This window comes from Mytilus californianus, unplaced genomic scaffold (genome assembly GCF_021869535.1).
Source record: "Mytilus californianus isolate M0D057914Y unplaced genomic scaffold, xbMytCali1.0.p SCAF_24, whole genome shotgun sequence".
Classification (NCBI taxonomy): Eukaryota; Metazoa; Mollusca; class Bivalvia; order Mytilida; family Mytilidae; genus Mytilus; species Mytilus californianus.
In genome coordinates, this window is record NW_026262673.1 from 1,982,132 (window position 1) to 2,001,575 (window position 19,444).

The 19,444-nt window shown below is 35.5% G+C and overlaps 2 long non-coding RNA genes across 4 annotated transcripts; both read right to left on the minus strand.

The window, feature by feature from the left end:
• Nucleotides 1-430: 430 nt before the first annotated feature.
• Nucleotides 431-1,720, minus strand: LOC127732422 (uncharacterized). Of its 2 annotated transcripts, none has more exons than XR_007996251.1 (2): nt 1,588-1,720; nt 431-481 (listed from the first exon to the last, which is right to left on the minus strand). It is a non-coding gene; the product is annotated as an uncharacterized LOC127732422 (long non-coding RNA). The 2 variants fall into 2 exon arrangements; XR_007996250.1 differs by lacking the exon at nt 1,588-1,720 and adding an exon at nt 1,032-1,578.
• A 4,743-nt stretch (nt 1,721-6,463) lies between these two features.
• On the minus strand, nt 6,464-7,753 carry LOC127732421 (uncharacterized). 2 transcript variants are annotated; one of them, XR_007996249.1, is made up of 2 exons: nt 7,621-7,753; nt 6,464-6,514 (listed from the first exon to the last, which is right to left on the minus strand). It is a non-coding gene; the product is annotated as an uncharacterized LOC127732421 (long non-coding RNA). The 2 variants fall into 2 exon arrangements; XR_007996248.1 differs by lacking the exon at nt 7,621-7,753 and adding an exon at nt 7,065-7,611.
• Nucleotides 7,754-19,444: the final 11,691 nt, after the last annotated feature.

Sequence of the window (19,444 nt, forward strand, 5' to 3'; positions counted from 1 at the left end):
AGTAATTCACTAAGATGTTGTTTGACGACGGATATTTTGGCCTTTAACGCATAGAATGACACTTTAAATGATGCATGCTCGATTTCACTTTCTTTTGTCCTATATGATTTTAAGAAATCAAAATATGTGTTAGCTTCTTTTTCAAACTTTTCTGATAGTTTTGAAATTTCATCTCTGTACGTCGACGCTGTGGAGAGGTCCACCACTGGATTATCTTCTACGTCTAGTATAATAGCGTCGATATCTCTCCTAATAGTTCTAATAATGTATTGATGTCGTTCATTAGACTGTTGGAAAAGGTGATCTCCATCAGATGTAAGTGTTCTAGAAGTTCTTAACTCTCTTTCAGAAACGGATTCTGACTGTGACATGTTGAATCTATCTTGGGTTTATCTCTATTATGTAGATTTTTCACTGTACTGATAAGTCGTTGAGAGATCAACAGTTTATTGGTATACAGACCCCCGGAGAGGGTGAAAAACTGAAAGTACAAAATAACAATCATAAGCATACTATTAAGGCAACACTTATACAATAAATGTCAAATAGTAGTACATTCACAAAGAAAATGGTTATACAGTTCAATACAAGTAACTCTTGTACACTACACTTCGAAATACAACATAAATATATCAGAAAAAGTTTGCACACACGTATCTAAATATGCAAGAAGATTGAAAGGTTGCATTTGTCATTGACTGTACTCTTCATACCACGCACGATATAAATTTTACACACGTTGAGACTGTGCGGGACTGTATTTCTAGAAAATTCGAGCGTGACCCTTGTCTACATCAATAAAACACAAAAATAAATCCTAACATGTGGGATTGACAAATAATGAATGGAATTTAAGGGGGAAATGCATACATAAAAAATACAATCAGTACTGTATATTCACAGCGGCAATATTTACTCATGTCGTGTGTAAATGAACACCAATAATCAAATATGAAGTTGCATAAAATGTATAATTAAACAATATGCACAACGATATAAAAAATGAGCACAAATATAAAAGGTTAACTTACTCTAGTGGTGGATAAAACTTCCAAGTAGAAAAACAACGTGTTTCAGTTTTGACAATAATCGAGGGATTGAAGAGACTGGGGAATGAAATGATAAGAAAGGGACGACATGGTCAATTCGGCACTTAATCAAAACAGTACACTCCTCCTCTGATTTCTTTATGAAATCACTACATTTTCAAAATTAAAAGATAATGTCATATGACAAATTAACATGTGTTTCCCTAACAATGTTATACTAATTGTTCGTGTATTAAATGTGATTGAATAAAACACAATGTCACTATTATAGTCAGTCAGCTTCAAGGAGAGTAACCAATTCGGTAATTGGTCTGGAATAAGTTGTGCGCTTTCCGTCTTTGACGATGGCGACTTCCACTTTACGAATTTTGCCATCCGAGCTTGGAAATACCCTGTCCACAAGTCCTACGGGCCATGAATTACGTGGCGCATCCTGATCTTTCATGAGAATTAAGTCACCAACTTGTAGATTACGACGGTCAGTTTGCCACTTTGTACGAATCTGAAGTTCATGAAGATATTCGGATTTCCATCTTACTCTAGTGGTGGATAAAACTTCCAAGTAGAAAAACAACGTGTTTCAGTTTTGACAATAATCGAGGGATTGAAGAGACTGGGGAATGAAATGATAAGAAAGGGACGACATGGTCAATTCGGCACTTAATCAAAACAGTACAAGACTAATGAATGCTTAGTCACCCAATGGATTATTTTGCATGTTCTACGTTAAAAGTATGTGGCAGCTGTTGTAGTGTTTACAATGAAACTGCAAAAACTATCTCGACTAGTGTACCTGTGAAATCTGGTTCCAAATCATATCGCCTGGGACCTTTCTTTTTTGTAGGTGGACCATCATCCGACTGCACAAGTTTACTTTTTTTATTCCACTTCCATCGAATATTACGGACTTTTTGTGAAAGCCGTGAAGTAAAATGTGCCTAAAAGACAAAGCATTTAAATGAAAATTTACAAATTACCATACAGGAGTAGACTCCAAAAATTAACAACAATTACATGGTACATGTCACCCAAAAATCATAATTTAAAAAGGTATGTATCTAAACATTGTTGTTTTTCATGTAGCGAAATGTATTTGGTCTTCTCTTAAAAAATACAGTAATGAATACACACAATAATTTCTTAATTGAATTTAAATTGATGCTCTGACTAATAGCCACAGTCAAATCGGAATATCGACTTTAAATGCATAGTTTTACGATACAGGTTTGATCCGATAGTGATTTTCTGACGAAAATTTATTTAAAGCTATTTTTTTAACTGGTCAATTAAGATATGTTACAAAACGGTCGAGATCCCCACCCCTAAACCATAAATATTCTTCTATGGGACAATAAAACAAAATATAGGGGAAGTCCACGGGGGTCACCCCACCCTCATCTTTTTGAAAACTTGCAAACAGTCGAGATCCCCACCCCAAAACCATATATATTCTTTTATGGGCCCGGACAATAAAACAAATCTTTAGGTATTCGTTTAAAACCTCATTTAACCACATCTGATTTAAAATCTGTTGCACAAGTTGAAACTTGCAAATGCCCTCCATGGGAACTTCCAAAGCCGAAAATGATATTTGACCTCCGTAAATACAAAACAAAACGAAACAAACCCTCTTGTAATTCAACAACATTTTGCTGAAATTAAGGCAAATTATTCAGATTTTTCAACTGTTTTCACTCCGCGGCGTGTAAATGGCTTGATGTCGGAAGACACACTAAAGGTAAACTCGTCCAGTTCTGTGTCCCATGAGAGACCTAAGCTTCTCTGCATCGGGAGATCTGCCGATCCAAGGTCAAGGTCTTTGAGATTTTTGGCAAGGTCATCTGAATGAAATGCTTCTAGCACTAACCTGCTGTTAGATGCAACTTTATGCAATCTAAGTCTACCGTTTTCGTATAAAGTTTTCTTAGTTCTTTGAACAAGATCAATAACTCCCTCTGGAGTTGCACAAGAGGTAAGTCCATCATCTACGTAAAAGTTGTTGCTAACAAAGTCTTTCACATCAAGTTCAGCGCGTTGGACAGTTCGTCTCAGACCATACGTAGCCACTGCTGGGGACGGACTGTTTCCAAAGACGTGTACTAACATCTGATATTCTGTAAGTGGTTTTTCAAAATCGTTGTCCTTGTGCCACAGGAAGCGCAAGAAACGTCTATGTTCATCTATGACTCTGAAGTTATGAAACATTTGTTCGATATCAACGGTCACGGCGTAAGCCTCTTTCCTAAAACGGAGTAATATTCCAAGAAGGCTGTTATAAATGTCTGGACCTTTCAACAAGACGTCGTTCAAAGATAGTCCATGATGTTTTGCAGAAGAGTCAAAAACTACTCTTACACTCTCTGGTTTCCTCGGATGATACACTGCGAACATAGGCAAGTACCAGCACTCAGTACCTGGCGATAGTTTGGGTGCTATCTGGGCATGTTCTCGATCAAACAGTTTCTGCATAAAATCTAACACTTGTGTGCGCTTTACGGAGTTGCAACGTAAATTCATATCAAACGATTTAGCTCTACGCTCTGCAATTTGTTTGTTGTTTTCTAAAGAAGGTTTGTTGGGTTTAAAAGGTAGTGGAGCGATCCAGTGTCCATCATCTTGTTTGAAGAATCCCGATGACATTATATTCAAAAAGGTTTGATCCTCTATTGACACACCTTCCTTTTCGTCTAGTTTAGTCTTGTCGAAGATTGGGTCTAATTTAACTGACATCTTGCTATCACACGGAGACAATAATGTAGGTCGTCCGTTGCCTAAGATTACAGTTTTGTTTACATTAACTACTTTTTGTCCATGAAATCTACCAAGACATACATTGCCTACAATAACCCATCCTAAAGGTAAACGCTGTGCATACGGTACTTCGTCAGCTCCAACACGGTGTTCAATAACATGGTGTGCTCTAATAAGGTCACGGCCTATTAACATCTGTATTTCAGACTGATTGTCAATGTCAGGAATACAACTTGCTATGTCCATCATGTGCGGATAACTTGAAGCTACAACAGATGAGGGTATTTCCTCCCGATTGTTTGGAATGTCATTACATTCGATTATTTCAGGTACGTTAAGACAGAATGATCCGTCAAGCGACGCTAACACGTATCCGGAAGCTCTTCGTCCACTAGTAACGAACCTTCCTGCACAAGAAGCAAGTACATATTCGGTTTCAGTGTCGTTTTCTCGGAAGAAGTTGAAGAAATCTGACGTTGCTAAAGTCCAGTTACTTTGGTCATCGATCACACAGTAAACAGTTTTGAAATGATCTGGTCTATCAGAGTGATATACTTTGGCGAGTACTATCTTAGCACATGATTTACTGGTATTGTGTATCGAGTCACATATTTTGGTGCATTTGCTGCTAATCTGTTCCTTAGAATTCTCCTCCTCGTGCTTTTTCTGGGGTTCGGCTGTAATATCTACATGTAAGGCTGACGGATGGTCACGAGAACAACACACACTGCATTTGACATCCTCTTTACACTTGTCACGGAAATGTCTCTTAGGTCCGCAACACTTGAAACACAAACCTTTCTGCTTAATTAAATCAAGTCTCTCTGATAATGGTTTAGCACGGAAACCACGGCACGTGTTAAGTGTATGATTAGTTCCATGGAGGGGACACAAGTCCTCATTTTGCTTCTGAATAGGTGGTCTATTAACACTGTGTCCAATGTCGGTTTTAATGCTTGAAACTTGCGCAGGACTTCGAAAACGATTTTGTACCCTCGTTTGTCTAGATGTGGTCGGTTTGGTGTCTTGATTGTCATATAAAAATCCAGGGTCATTACGCACTTTAGCAATGTTTTGCAAGAATGGCACAAAGAAGGAGAATGGCGGATATGCTCCATGGTTTTTTGACTTATAACCATTGGCAGTAGTAGTCCATTTTTCTTGAATACTGTAAGGTAATCTGGTTACAAAACGATTCACACCTAGAGACGAATCAAAGTAAGCGAATGTGGTGGCAAACTTTTCATCTTTGCGAATAGACTCGATCTCAGCAGCTAAGTCCGCTAACTCGTAGAGTTCCTTTCGGTTATTGTTTGAAAGTTTCGGGAAGTTAACTATACGTGAGTGAAGTGACGACTCTATCATCTCTGGACTACCGAATCTAGCATCTAAGCGTTCCCATATAAGCCGCACTGCAGTAGCCGGATTATTGGCATTAGCACATCTAATGTTCTGAGCATGCTGTTTTGAGCTTGGTCCCAAAAACTTTATTAGAAGGTCCAACTGTTCCAAAGGATTTGTATCTAACTCGGTCATTATGTGTTGAAAACTAATTTTCCAAGATGAGTAATGTGAAGGCTGGTCATCAAATGATATGAGCCTAGATGTAATCAAGTCTTTCTTCACCATAAACTTGGCCAATTCTTGTGCTTCGTTCCTCTGGGTCGGAACAAAAGGTCGTGCTGTTGGATTCAATGGTCCTAAAGAATGAACAGGAATGTTAACACTGTTTGCTTGAAAGTCATTTTCGGTCAAATGAGAAGCATGCTGTGAGCGCTGTTGCTCCACAAATTCTGCTGTACGTCGTTCTGTAATGTTATGTGTATCTGGTACTTTAGAACTACGGTACTTTCTTTCATATATCCTGTCTACATCGGCATACTGAACTACCGGATTAGCAATTATTGGTGGTTCATAACTTTCATCATAGTCATTAGGATCATAATTCAAAGCCTTCTTAACGGCTTGCAATCCCGACTCAGCTTCGTCGACTTCTCGCTTCATAGAGAGGACGTTTCTCTCTGCTTTGAGTGTAGCTTCACGGTGCAACAGTTCTGCCTCCTCTTTGGCATATTTAAGTCGTGTCTTTGCGGTTTCCAGTTTCACAGTTTGTTTAAGAATCTCTGATTGAGCACTTAGTGACGAGTTTCTTGTTGACCCAGTATGACGGGAACTATGATGGGAGCTACGACTTTTAAGAGTTCGTTCACTATCTTGTTTGGATCTACTAGGTAGTAATTCACTAAGATGTTGTTTGACGACGGATATTTTGGCCTTTAACGCATAGAATGACACTTTAAATGATGCATGCTCGATTTCACTTTCTTTTGTCCTATATGATTTTAAGAAATCAAAATATGTGTTAGCTTCTTTTTCAAACTTTTCTGATAGTTTTGAAATTTCATCTCTGTACGTCGACGCTGTGGAGAGGTCCACCACTGGATTATCTTCTACGTCTAGTATAATAGCGTCGATATCTCTCCTAATAGTTCTAATAATGTATTGATGTCGTTCATTAGACTGTTGGAAAAGGTGATCTCCATCAGATGTAAGTGTTCTAGAAGTTCTTAACTCTCTTTCAGAAACGGATTCTGACTGTGACATGTTGAATCTATCTTGGGTTTATCTCTATTATGTAGATTTTTCACTGTACTGATAAGTCGTTGAGAGATCAACAGTTTATTGGTATACAGACCCCCGGAGAGGGTGAAAAACTGAAAGTACAAAATAACAATCATAAGCATACTATTAAGGCAACACTTATACAATAAATGTCAAATAGTAGTACATTCACAAAGAAAATGGTTATACAGTTCAATACAAGTAACTCTTGTACACTACACTTCGAAATACAACATAAATATATCAGAAAAAGTTTGCACACACGTATCTAAATATGCAAGAAGATTGAAAGGTTGCATTTGTCATTGACTGTACTCTTCATACCACGCACGATATAAATTTTACACACGTTGAGACTGTGCGGGACTGTATTTCTAGAAAATTCGAGCGTGACCCTTGTCTACATCAATAAAACACAAAAATAAATCCTAACATGTGGGATTGACAAATAATGAATGGAATTTAAGGGGGAAATGCATACATAAAAAATACAATCAGTACTGTATATTCACAGCGGCAATATTTACTCATGTCGTGTGTAAATGAACACCAATAATCAAATATGAAGTTGCATAAAATGTATAATTAAACAATATGCACAACGATATAAAAAATGAGCACAAATATAAAAGGTTAACTTACTCTAGTGGTGGATAAAACTTCCAAGTAGAAAAACAACGTGTTTCAGTTTTGACAATAATCGAGGGATTGAAGAGACTGGGGAATGAAATGATAAGAAAGGGACGACATGGTCAATTCGGCACTTAATCAAAACAGTACACTCCTCCTCTGATTTCTTTATGAAATCACTACATTTTCAAAATTAAAAGATAATGTCATATGACAAATTAACATGTGTTTCCCTAACAATGTTATACTAATTGTTCGTGTATTAAATGTGATTGAATAAAACACAATGTCACTATTATAGTCAGTCAGCTTCAAGGAGAGTAACCAATTCGGTAATTGGTCTGGAATAAGTTGTGCGCTTTCCGTCTTTGACGATGGCGACTTCCACTTTACGAATTTTGCCATCCGAGCTTGGAAATACCCTGTCCACAAGTCCTACGGGCCATGAATTACGTGGCGCATCCTGATCTTTCATGAGAATTAAGTCACCAACTTGTAGATTACGACGGTCAGTTTGCCACTTTGTACGAATCTGAAGTTCATGAAGATATTCGGATTTCCATCTTACTCTAGTGGTGGATAAAACTTCCAAGTAGAAAAACAACGTGTTTCAGTTTTGACAATAATCGAGGGATTGAAGAGACTGGGGAATGAAATGATAAGAAAGGGACGACATGGTCAATTCGGCACTTAATCAAAACAGTACAAGACTAATGAATGCTTAGTCACCCAATGGATTATTTTGCATGTTCTACGTTAAAAGTATGTGGCAGCTGTTGTAGTGTTTACAATGAAACTGCAAAAACTATCTCGACTAGTGTACCTGTGAAATCTGGTTCCAAATCATATCGCCTGGGACCTTTCTTTTTTGTAGGTGGACCATCATCCGACTGCACAAGTTTACTTTTTTTATTCCACTTCCATCGAATATTACGGACTTTTTGTGAAAGCCGTGAAGTAAAATGTGCCTAAAAGACAAAGCATTTAAATGAAAATTTACAAATTACCATACAGGAGTAGACTCCAAAAATTAACAACAATTACATGGTACATGTCACCCAAAAATCATAATTTAAAAAGGTATGTATCTAAACATTGTTGTTTTTCATGTAGCGAAATGTATTTGGTCTTCTCTTAAAAAATACAGTAATGAATACACACAATAATTTCTTAATTGAATTTAAATTGATGCTCTGACTAATAGCCACAGTCAAATCGGAATATCGACTTTAAATGCATAGTTTTACGATACAGGTTTGATCCGATAGTGATTTTCTGACGAAAATTTATTTAAAGCTATTTTTTTAACTGGTCAATTAAGATATGTTACAAAACGGTCGAGATCCCCACCCCTAAACCATAAATATTCTTCTATGGGACAATAAAACAAAATATAGGGGAAGTCCACGGGGGTCACCCCACCCTCATCTTTTTGAAAACTTGCAAACAGTCGAGATCCCCACCCCAAAACCATATATATTCTTTTATGGGCCCGGACAATAAAACAAATCTTTAGGGATTCGTTTAAAACCTCATTTAACCACATCTGATTTAAAATCTGTTGCACAAGTTGAAACTTGCAAATGCCCTCCATGGGAACTTCCAAAGCCGAAAATGATATTTGACCTCCGTAAATACAAAACAAAACGAAACAAACCCTCTTGTAATTCAACAACATTTTGCTGAAATTAAGGCAAATTATTCAGATTTTTCAACTGTTTATACAGATGGATCGAAGGATGGTAACCGAGTTGCATCTGCTGCTGTCATTGGAGACAGAGCTGCGACTCTCCGTTTGTCATCTGCCGCATCCATATTTACTGCTGAAGCAAAGGCAATAATTTCAGCTTTAACATTTATTGCTACTTCAGACAAATCCAAATTTATAATATGTTCTGATTCACTCTCATGCTTACAAGCTATACAACATACTAAAATTAAAAACCCGATAATTCTCAAGATTTTATATGTAATGAGGAATCTAAAAATTCTTAATAAACAAATATTTTTTCTATGGGTTCCGAGTCATGTTGGAATCCCTGGAAACACGGTTGTAGACGAAGAAGCAAAAAATGCTCTGGATGATCCCTTATCGAACTGTGATATACCATATACCGATTTTAGATCTAATATTAGAGAGTATGTTTTTAATATATTGAGAAATGAATGGAGGAAAAAAGTTGATAATAAATTACATGAAATTAAACCTAAACTATGTAAACCTTTTAATACTTTTATGTGCAGAAAAGATCAGTGTGTTATATCTAGATGCCGTATTGGTCATACTAGAATAACACATGAATATCTTTTAAACCGGCGGTAAAACCCTCGCTAAAGTGGGGCGTCCGTTTGGCTGTGCGGGATGTACAAGTACGCAGCCACGTCCGGTCAGAATGGGGACGTTAAATCCGATGCCAACAACTCTTTGAGGAGTCCGTAGGTGACCTGTTGCAAGGCGAAATTGCTGTCCCTATCCAATTCACCCTCATTTTCCAGTGGCAGTTTAAATTTCCCCGACCTTCTTCCCGGATGGCCTACATTACAGAACCTACCTATTGTATTTATTGTTAATTTGTTCTCGTCCTGAATATGCATGAAATATTTGCCACTGGACGTTAAGTAACCAACAATCAATCCATCAATCTTTTAAAAAATGAAGAAGAACCACAGTGTATACATTGCAACTGCAAGTATACTATTAAACATGTTTTAATTAATTGTATTGACTTTGCTGACATTCGTAGGAAGCATTTCAATGTCAATAATATGTATGAATTATTTGATAGTGTTCCAATTACAAATATTGTTTCATTCTTAAAAGAAGTTGGAATATATTATAAAACATAAAAATGTATTAATTGAAAATGATTTTAATTTTTATCACCTTATCTTACTTAGTGTTGAATTTTATTTTTAAATAAACATTTTTATTACTTGAGTTTTAGTATATTGAAGGACCTTTTGTCTGATTTTAAAAATATACTTTAAATTGTTAAATGTTCGAATTAGCTCTCGCCGCGATATAACCTTGCGTTAAGGCGGCGTAAAGCAAACACCAATCAATCAATCAATAAAACAAATCAAATGAAATATAAGGGGTCCCTGGGGGTCACCCCACCCCCTCCTGTTTGAGAACTTGTAAACGGTCGAGATCCCCACCCTAAACCATAAATATTCTTGTATGGGACAATAAAACAAATCAAATGAAATTTAGGGGAAGTCCACGGGGTCACCCCCACCCTTCTTCTTTTTGAAAACTTGTAAACGGTCGAGTTCCCAACCCCGAAACCATATATATTCTTGTATGGGACAATGAAACAAATCAATTGAAATAAATGTCGAGTCCCCTGGTGTCACTTCCACCCCCTCCAGTTTGAGAACTTGTAAACGGTCGAGATCCCCACCCTAAACCATAAATATTCTTGTATGGGACAATAAAACAAATCAAATGAAATTTAGGGGAAGTCCACGGGGTCACCCCCACCCTTCTTCTTTTTGAAAACTTGTAAACGGTCGAGTTCCCAACCCCGAAACCATATATATTCTTGTATGGGACAATGAAACAAATCAATTGAAATAAATGTCGAGTCCCCTGGTGTCACTTCCACCCCCTCCAGTTTGAGAACTTGAAAACGGCCGAGATCCCCACCCCTTAACCATATATATTCTTGTATGGGACAAAAAAAAACCCAAATCAAATGAAGTAAAGGGCGATTCCCCTGGGGATCACCCTCCCCCTTTTTGAGAACTTGTAAACGGTGGAGATACCCATCCCTAAACCATATATATTCCTGAAGAATTTTGAATGGCATACAGCGTCAATCCCAAGGCGTCACTTATGCATATCACTTTACTAGACCAAACCAATGTGTACTGGAGTTTGCTCAATGTCAAGCGAACATGGGAAATACGAATTATTACAGCTTTGATTGGGAGACTTCGTAACAACATCCCGTTACAATTATTTCTTGTTAACAATGTGTCAACTCAACACAGGGGCAAAGATAATATCAAATGAATGGCTGAAAACCAAAAATCTCAAAATGTCATTGCCTCAATGCTGAATTCCACAGCAGCAACTAAAATGTATTACATGGTTATGAAATAAAGTACCTCTACGAATCTAGTGTATATTAACTTTTTATTCCTGTCTACATATTGCCGGGTCCGTAGGTGACATGTTACAAGGCTAAATTTCTGTCCCTATCCAATATACCCTCATTTCCCGTGGCAGTCTAAATTTCTCCGACCTTGATCCCGGACGCTCCAATTACAGAACCTACCTATTGTGTTTATTGATAATTTGTTCTCGTCCTGAATATGCATGAAATATTTGCCACTGGACGTTAAACAACCAACAATCAATCAATCTACATAGTGCCATTATTGATTAAAGCTCTAATATAAATCACTTTCATTACAGTTGTATTGATTTAAGCTTTAATATAAATTCACTTTCATTACAGTTGTAATGATTTAAGTTTGCTATCTTATTTAAATTAAGAGATGTGGTATTTTTTGCGAATGAACCAGCTATTCAAAAGAGTTCAAAGGAGGAAGATATATAAACAATTATATGTCACCATACGGTCGTCAACAATGAGAAATACTCATACCATATAGTAAGCTTTAAAAGGCCCTGATTTAAAAAAGAGGAGCAATTCAAACATGAAAACTAACTGCTTAATTAGTAATAATACAATTTACTAAAAACAAATATGAAGGACCTAAATCAATAAAAAAAATACTAAAATCACAGGCCCTTTACATGGGATGGGCACAGAAAGAAATTAACAGAGCTTTCTGTATATTTGATTATTTTGCATCTACAGTTGAAGGTTGCAATAGAAAGTATCAAAATTTTACATGACAAACACATGAATAAAGTGATTTTTGATAATTGCTGATGAGACAATGATTTCTGAAAGAAAACATGTGATTAAATACATAATTGAAATAATACAACTACAACCTATTTGAAATAATACACATCTACAACCTATTTGAAATAATACACATCCACCGTTGCAAACTTTCAACTGATGCTATCCAGCACTTTGATTTATAACAACCTTGACTGGCTGTTAAGCCCTCGCACGGTCGGCTCGGTGTACGAAGGCTTTTGGTGAGCGTTTAAATAATTTGTTGACAAAAATCGAAATGCTGGAACAGTTGAAAAAGACAGCCGCTATTTTGGTTTTGGTATGTTGACTATTTTGTTGTTGACTACCTTCTCAACGCCTGCTTTCAGGGCCAGGTTGGTCAGCCCGCTAACCACGATGATGAAATACTGGTCTATGAGTCTCGGACATAGTATTAACGATGACCGCAAGCATTATCAGGACCAAAGTCGTAAGGCAGTGAAATGACGGTCCATTATCTAACACAAAGGCCCCCGGGTGGATCGCTATCCTTGCCGTGGTCGGGGGGCATGCGTGTCTCAGTGACCCCAAGAACTATGCCAGCTGGAGCTTCGTCTCCTGATAGGGTTTCCCATATGCTTGACAGGTTAGAAGGGTAGAAGCCAGACTTAAGTGATCCGAACATCGTTCGAGTTTCCCGATGTTTTGAATAAAATAGGCTCTCCAACCCGTAGGCTGTGGGTTGCTACCCGTGTCGGTGGTTGACGAGATCCTTGCGGATAAGGGCTGTAGCCAGACTCCTTACAGTCAGAAAATACTGTGTCGCCCTCTCCTTTTCCCCGGCAATTCATTCCAGTTTCCGGCCCATCAGTAATGAACAAGTTGTTGCTTTTTCGACCAAATTTACAGCAATTTATTATTGGCTGGCTAGCCATTTTCCAGTACTTTTATCGATAATTCTATGGACTTACCTTAAATCCTATGTAGACATTAGAAACTCCAGAACAGAATTATTTGCTGCGGAAAAAAAACATGTTCTCTGGTCTTCACTTCCGGTCATAGTACTTGTCTTTCGTCAAGAAATTAGCTGAAAAGGTGGCCGTTAATTGGTTTGATGAAGAAAGAAGACGAAAAGATAGGAATGTTTCATATTATATTCAAAAAGAAAACAAACAAAAAAAAAATGTCACGAAACTAGCGAGAAAGTGTAAAGAAGGGCAAAAAATTAAATTGAAAATTGGCGGAAACGAAACTTTTCATCCCTTTCTGCTGTAAACACAATGTAGAACGCTTACCAGTCGAGTAAAATATATTTCCGCCCCAAAAACATCTATAATACTATCCCCTGTTGTCATAGGTGAAGTATCCCCAAGGGTGACTGGGGAATAGAAGCATGGTCACCATTGGTCTTTCTCCGACCGGCAGTAAAACCATTAGCCAAAATGGGGCGTCCGTTTGGCTGTGCGGGATGTACAAATTTGCAGCCACGTCCGGTCAGAATGGGGACGTTAAATCCGATGCCTCGTTTAAAGAGAGTGCCACGCTCTTTGTACGTTAAGAACCCTTGCAACAACTCTTTGAGGGGTCCGTAGGTGACCTGTTGCAAGGCTAAATGTCTGTCCCTATCCAATATACCCTCATTTCCCGTTGCAGTCTAAATTTCTTCGACCTTAATCCCTTAATCTATTACAGAACCTACTTATTGTATTTATTGTGAACTTGTTCTCGTCCTGAATATGCATGAAATATTTGCCACTGGACGTTAAGCAACCAACAATCAATCATTCATAGGTGGAGTTATTTTTCCTCTATCATTTACCTTTTCATTAAATTTACCTGAGAAACTTTATAAAAACTTAAATTACCCTTGTCCAAGAATTTTTTTTTCATAAAGCAGGTGCCCTGAATATTAAATTTAATATTTTTTAAAAAAGGATACTTCATAGTAATTAGGACAGAATTTCCAAGTGGTTTCTTGTCGGATTTTGAACTATCTTTGGTTATTTATTTATGATTGTGTTGTTTATTATTGTATTGTAAGCGGATTTGATTCGGATCCATTTTTTTCTTAATTAGATGTTCAAAATAAGTTTCAACCTTAAAAAACACACTAAAATATAAATGAGCTTTAGTTATCTAACTGTTAAACAATTCATTTAAAATGCGTTCATTATATTATTATTAATCATTATTTCAATATTTTTCAATACCTTTTCTTTAAATTTACCTGAGAAACTTAATGAAAATTAAAATTATCCTTGTTCAGAAAATTCTTTTTTTTATAAATCAATGAAAAAAAAAGGTGTCCTGAATATTAAATTTAATGTATACTTCATTGTAATAGGATACATTCCCTAGTGTATTCTTGTAGGATTTTGAACACTGTTTTGTTATTTATATTTGACTGTGTTGTTTATAATTATGATTTATGTGGATTGGCATAGTCTCCCTTTATTTGGTTCGGATTCATTTTTTCTTAATTAGATGTTGATTATAAGTTTTATTCGATTTAAATCATAAATAGATAGATATCTTTTTTTTCTCTAAAATGAGATAAAAATACTCAAAAAGTTAAAGAGAGGTAGTTTTGGAGAGGAATGTTTAAAAACATATCAAACTTTTAATGAAGTGTACACAGTGCCAATATACAAATAAAAAACGGAAACAACTGTTCCAGAAATGATTTCTGTACCAATAGAACCAAGGATTTAGTTTGATTGTTGGTTGCTTAACGTCCAGTGGCAAATATTTCATGCATATTCAGGACGAGAACGAATTAACAATAGTTACAATAGGTAGGTTCTGTAATAGAGGCGTCCGGGATTAAGGTCGGAGAAATTTAGACTGCCACAGGAAATAAGGGTATATTGAATAGGGACAGAAATTTAGCCTTGCAACAGGTCACCTACGGACCCCTCTTAACATGCAAAGAGCATGGCACTTTCTTTAAACGAGGCATCGGATTTAACGTCCCCATTCTGACCGGACGTGGCTTCAAATTTGTACATCCCGCACAGCCAAACGGACACCCCAATTTGGTGAGGGTTTTACTGCCGGTCGGAAGAAGACCAATGGTGACCATACTTCTATTCCCCAGTCACCCTTGGGGTAAGGATTTAGTCGAAAATAGGAATATATTTAATTGGTCCGATAGACAAGGAGAAAGGAGTTCCTTTATCAGAGAACGGAGTTCCTTTGTCAGAGAACGGATATAGATAGGTATGTTTAAATTATATGTCATTGATAGAATCTTGTATCGCAGTCACCGTATTCCATCTATTATTGACTTATTTTTCCACAACTCTTTTGTTTATCTTAATTATAAGACATTGGTTCCAGTGCCACTTACCGTCTGTTGTCATTCGATTATTTTTTTTATTTATGAATTTAATAATCTTAAACCACAGGGCTATTTAGAAATTAAAAAAAGGCAGAGACACTCTTTGAGTGGTCCCCTTTACCTATTTACACGAAAATATTTTTATACTTTTGAAATTTTAAGTGACTATATTGTTCTAAATACTCTCGTCATTTTGAGAATCGTTTTGTAAATGACGAGCGCAAGCTAAATTACTGGTCCAAGATGGCCATTGTCACTAAAATTAGAAAATTATAATAAACAAGAATTAAAAATTATTTCTTCTAAAACTGTTGAACCAAATGGGCGAAAAATATGGTGGAGTGGCCTTTAGTATGCCCCTTTAAGAATGGTGTATTATGTCTGACATTGCTAAAATTAAAAAATTGTCACACAATCATTTAAAAATTATTATTTGTTTTTGCAGATACCTTTTGACTGTGATGGATTACTTTTTAAAATGTCCAGTTATTTCTAATATATTCCAAATCGACAGAAGGAGTTGCTGACAAACTACATTGGTTGATATGTAGGTTTGGCGTAATGCCTTATCAGTGACCAGGGTGGAGAATTCAACAGTAAATTGATAGATCGTTTCAAGAAAAGTTTGCGATAAAGCACATAACTACCAGCCCTTATCACCCAAGACAAACGGTATAATTGTAAAATTCAATAGTACATTAAAATCAATGCTGAATAAAACTATAATTGAAAACTGTGATAAATGCGATTGTTATGATATTGTAACTATCATATTTATTTAGTTGGTCGAATTTGCTTTGTGTGGCCTAAGAATGTTTACATTATATATTTTTTACATTGTGTACAAAATGATATACATTGTGTTACAACTATGCAGTTAAGAAATCACTGGAACAATCATAGATACTCGTGGAATGATTAGAACTTTCTATTTCACTTACATAACGTTTCTAAAATGATCATAACAAAAGATGCGTAATAAAAACATCTACAGTCATCTAGAAGTTTCCGTTAGTATTATATATATGCAGACCCTCTTAAGATAGTCTTTGACATCGATAGACATCAACATTCTCAGCAGTTGAATTGACACTTGTATTTACTAGCAACATGATACTAAATTGTGACCTGTTGGACGTAATATTCTGTGGATTCCAGTGAAGATTTCCGGATAAAGAAAAGAAAAAAAAATTGGAACCATATTTTGACAGTTAAGTTGACATTTCCATTTGTGTAATACTTCTTGTAAACTAGTGTATAATAAAGCTTGTTAAATTTTATTATTGATTTGTCTTTTGTTAGCTACAATTAAAAGTCGATTTTTCTGGTCGTAACAGGATGAGTATGTAGAAACAACACTTTTTTCCTACAGAACATCAGAACATAAATCAACTAAAGTTGATTGATTGCTGATTGCTTTACGCTGCGTCAGCACAAAAAGGCTATATCGCGGTTTTAAAAATTCAGACAAAAAGTCTTTCAATTTACTAAAACTTTCGTTTGAAGTGAAAATACGTATTTACAAATAACAATTCATCAGTAAGATGATAAACATGATAAAATCTTAAAACCATTTTAAACTAAAACAAAAAATTCATATTTTGGAATATATTTCAATTTCTTTTAAAAAAGAAACAATTCTTTCAACAAAAATATCATTAAATAAATCATACATGTTATTTACATTAAAATGTTGTTTTTTACCCCGGATATCCGAAAAGTCAATACATTCAACTAAAATGTTTTGCAATCGCAAGGTATACATTTTAGTTGAATATCATTTATTAAAAGATACTCGTGTGTTATATGACTGTGCTTTTCCATTGTTATACTTTTTGATATTTTTACATACCACACACATGCATTACCCTTACAGTGCCCCCCACACTATTCTTATTTACATTATGGTAAAGGTGATGTCTCCGGACAGTTATATTTTTTACAAACATTCTGGAATTCTGATACCGCCACAGTGTAAGTTTTACTTTATAAACATTTTATATTTCCTCAGAGTTCCACAAGTTTTTAACCTTTGAAGGAAAAAAATAATATAAACAATTTTTTTCTAAATGGAATATTTCTCTTTTTATCAGTATAAGTTAACAAAATATATGTTTTTATTGAAACTGAACAATAAAAGTATACAAAGTACTTAATTTTTTTTTTCAACGAAATATGTTTTTATTGAACCTGAACAATAAACGTATACGAAGTACCTTTTTTTTTTTATGTAAAACAGTTTTTGTAACAATACCCTGGTGAACATAAGATACACAAAATGTACTTCTAAAAGTTGTATTTTGTTTAAATCGCATTTAAAAAAATGTGTGGTTCCTATAATATTGGTGAAGTGCCCCAAATATTCAGCTAAAATATCACTTAAACACCTATCTTTGTCAATTTGACAGTTTGTATTTATGTAAATTGAATTTAATTTCTGTTTGTTCGCTTCAGACCACATACGAGTGATGCCAGATTACATAGCGGTAATGCCGTCTGAGATTTCCAGACTTCTGGACTTACAGGAAGATCAGACAGGACGAATCACTCTGGCTGTAGCTGAGGGCAGGTTCGCCTGCAAACCGGGAACAAAAAGTGCTACAAGATCTTCAAGAATCTTTGAAATAACAACGTTGTCAAGAAGTTGGAAGAATGTATGACAATGTAAAAAAATTAACATATAAAAGCTTGATTCCAATCGTTATGACACCACTGTTTTGAAAATTATCCTTTTAATTGTGCTGTTTTGGCTTTGACATCTCTGTTTATAATTTTGAGAAATCTAATTAAGTATTGGAGTTTTTCTTGTAACGGAATAATAGGAATCATGTGTTACAAACTCTATTGATGAGTAATGGTATATTAACAATGTAATTATTATTATTGTAGGGCTATCGCAGTTTGTTTACTAAATTCAAAATTTTTTGCGCTCATCTTGAAGAAATATTTACTTATACAATGTAAGTCCATTCTCAACAACAGACTTATATTTAAAAATATGATAAAAAATTTCACAACAATACATACATAAAACTAGATAATTGTAGGTAACCGATATAACTTTGTTTTGTAAGTCATTAAAATGTAGAAAATATTAAGTTTAAACTGATATACATTTTGTAATAAAACATCATGAAAGTGGAGAGAAAAAGATATTCGTAATTCAAAATAATTGCAAACAGTATCCGTCATTTATAACAGATCTATGACCAATTTTTAATGAACTGCAGGACTTGCCTATTTCGTCTGATGTTTATTAATGCTAACCATGTTTAGACGAAACTTATTCTGTAATTATTTTTCAGCTTTAAAATTAGGACAGATCGAAAAAGATGACGAGACAGATGACCAGCTTACATTTAGTGATGAGGAAAGACTAGATAAAGTAGACATTGTTGAGGAAGAAGATGATGGAGAATAACAAGACCAACAAGACCCACAACCCCCAAAACAACAACAACAATAACAACCAGAACCTCCACTTCCCGAAGAGCCACTACCTGAATTACCAAAAACAGGTCAACAGAAAAGAAAAACACTTACCCTATTGCCATTAGTGGTTAAGAAAAAATCCAGCAGCAATTCACAAAGAAGCAGTAGTAGAAGCTACAAAGGTGTTACTTCAAAACTAACGGACACTAAACATATGTGATATTTCAAACAATCATGTGATTATGTAGATTACATAGTAAAATTGAAGATGTTTATATTTATTAATAACAAGTCAGCACCATACAGTTTAGCTATTCATTTTATTTGTTATCATAGCAATCGAAGTGGATGACTGAGCATTATCTATCTGCAAGCTAACATCATGCAACGTCAACTTTACATCATGTAGTTTAAACTAAACGTAACGTATTATTGGCATATCATCACAACATCGTGACTTATCATAATACTATCACAACTAAAACACTTGTCATTACAAGTCAACAAAACGCAGATTCAACTTAACATATTGTAATTTAGAGTTAGCATTTTGATGACTCAATTCATCATTACGCTGTCTTAACTTTACATTTTAAGCTTCAGCATAACGTTTTGTAAATCTCTAATATATGACAGATGAGGCTTTCCATACTGTGTAACGTTAACAAGCATGTACATGTATCAACTGTTCAGACCTGAACTGACGAAACATACCTCAAAATATAAATGCACAATATAAACAATCTCAAAGTCCAAAT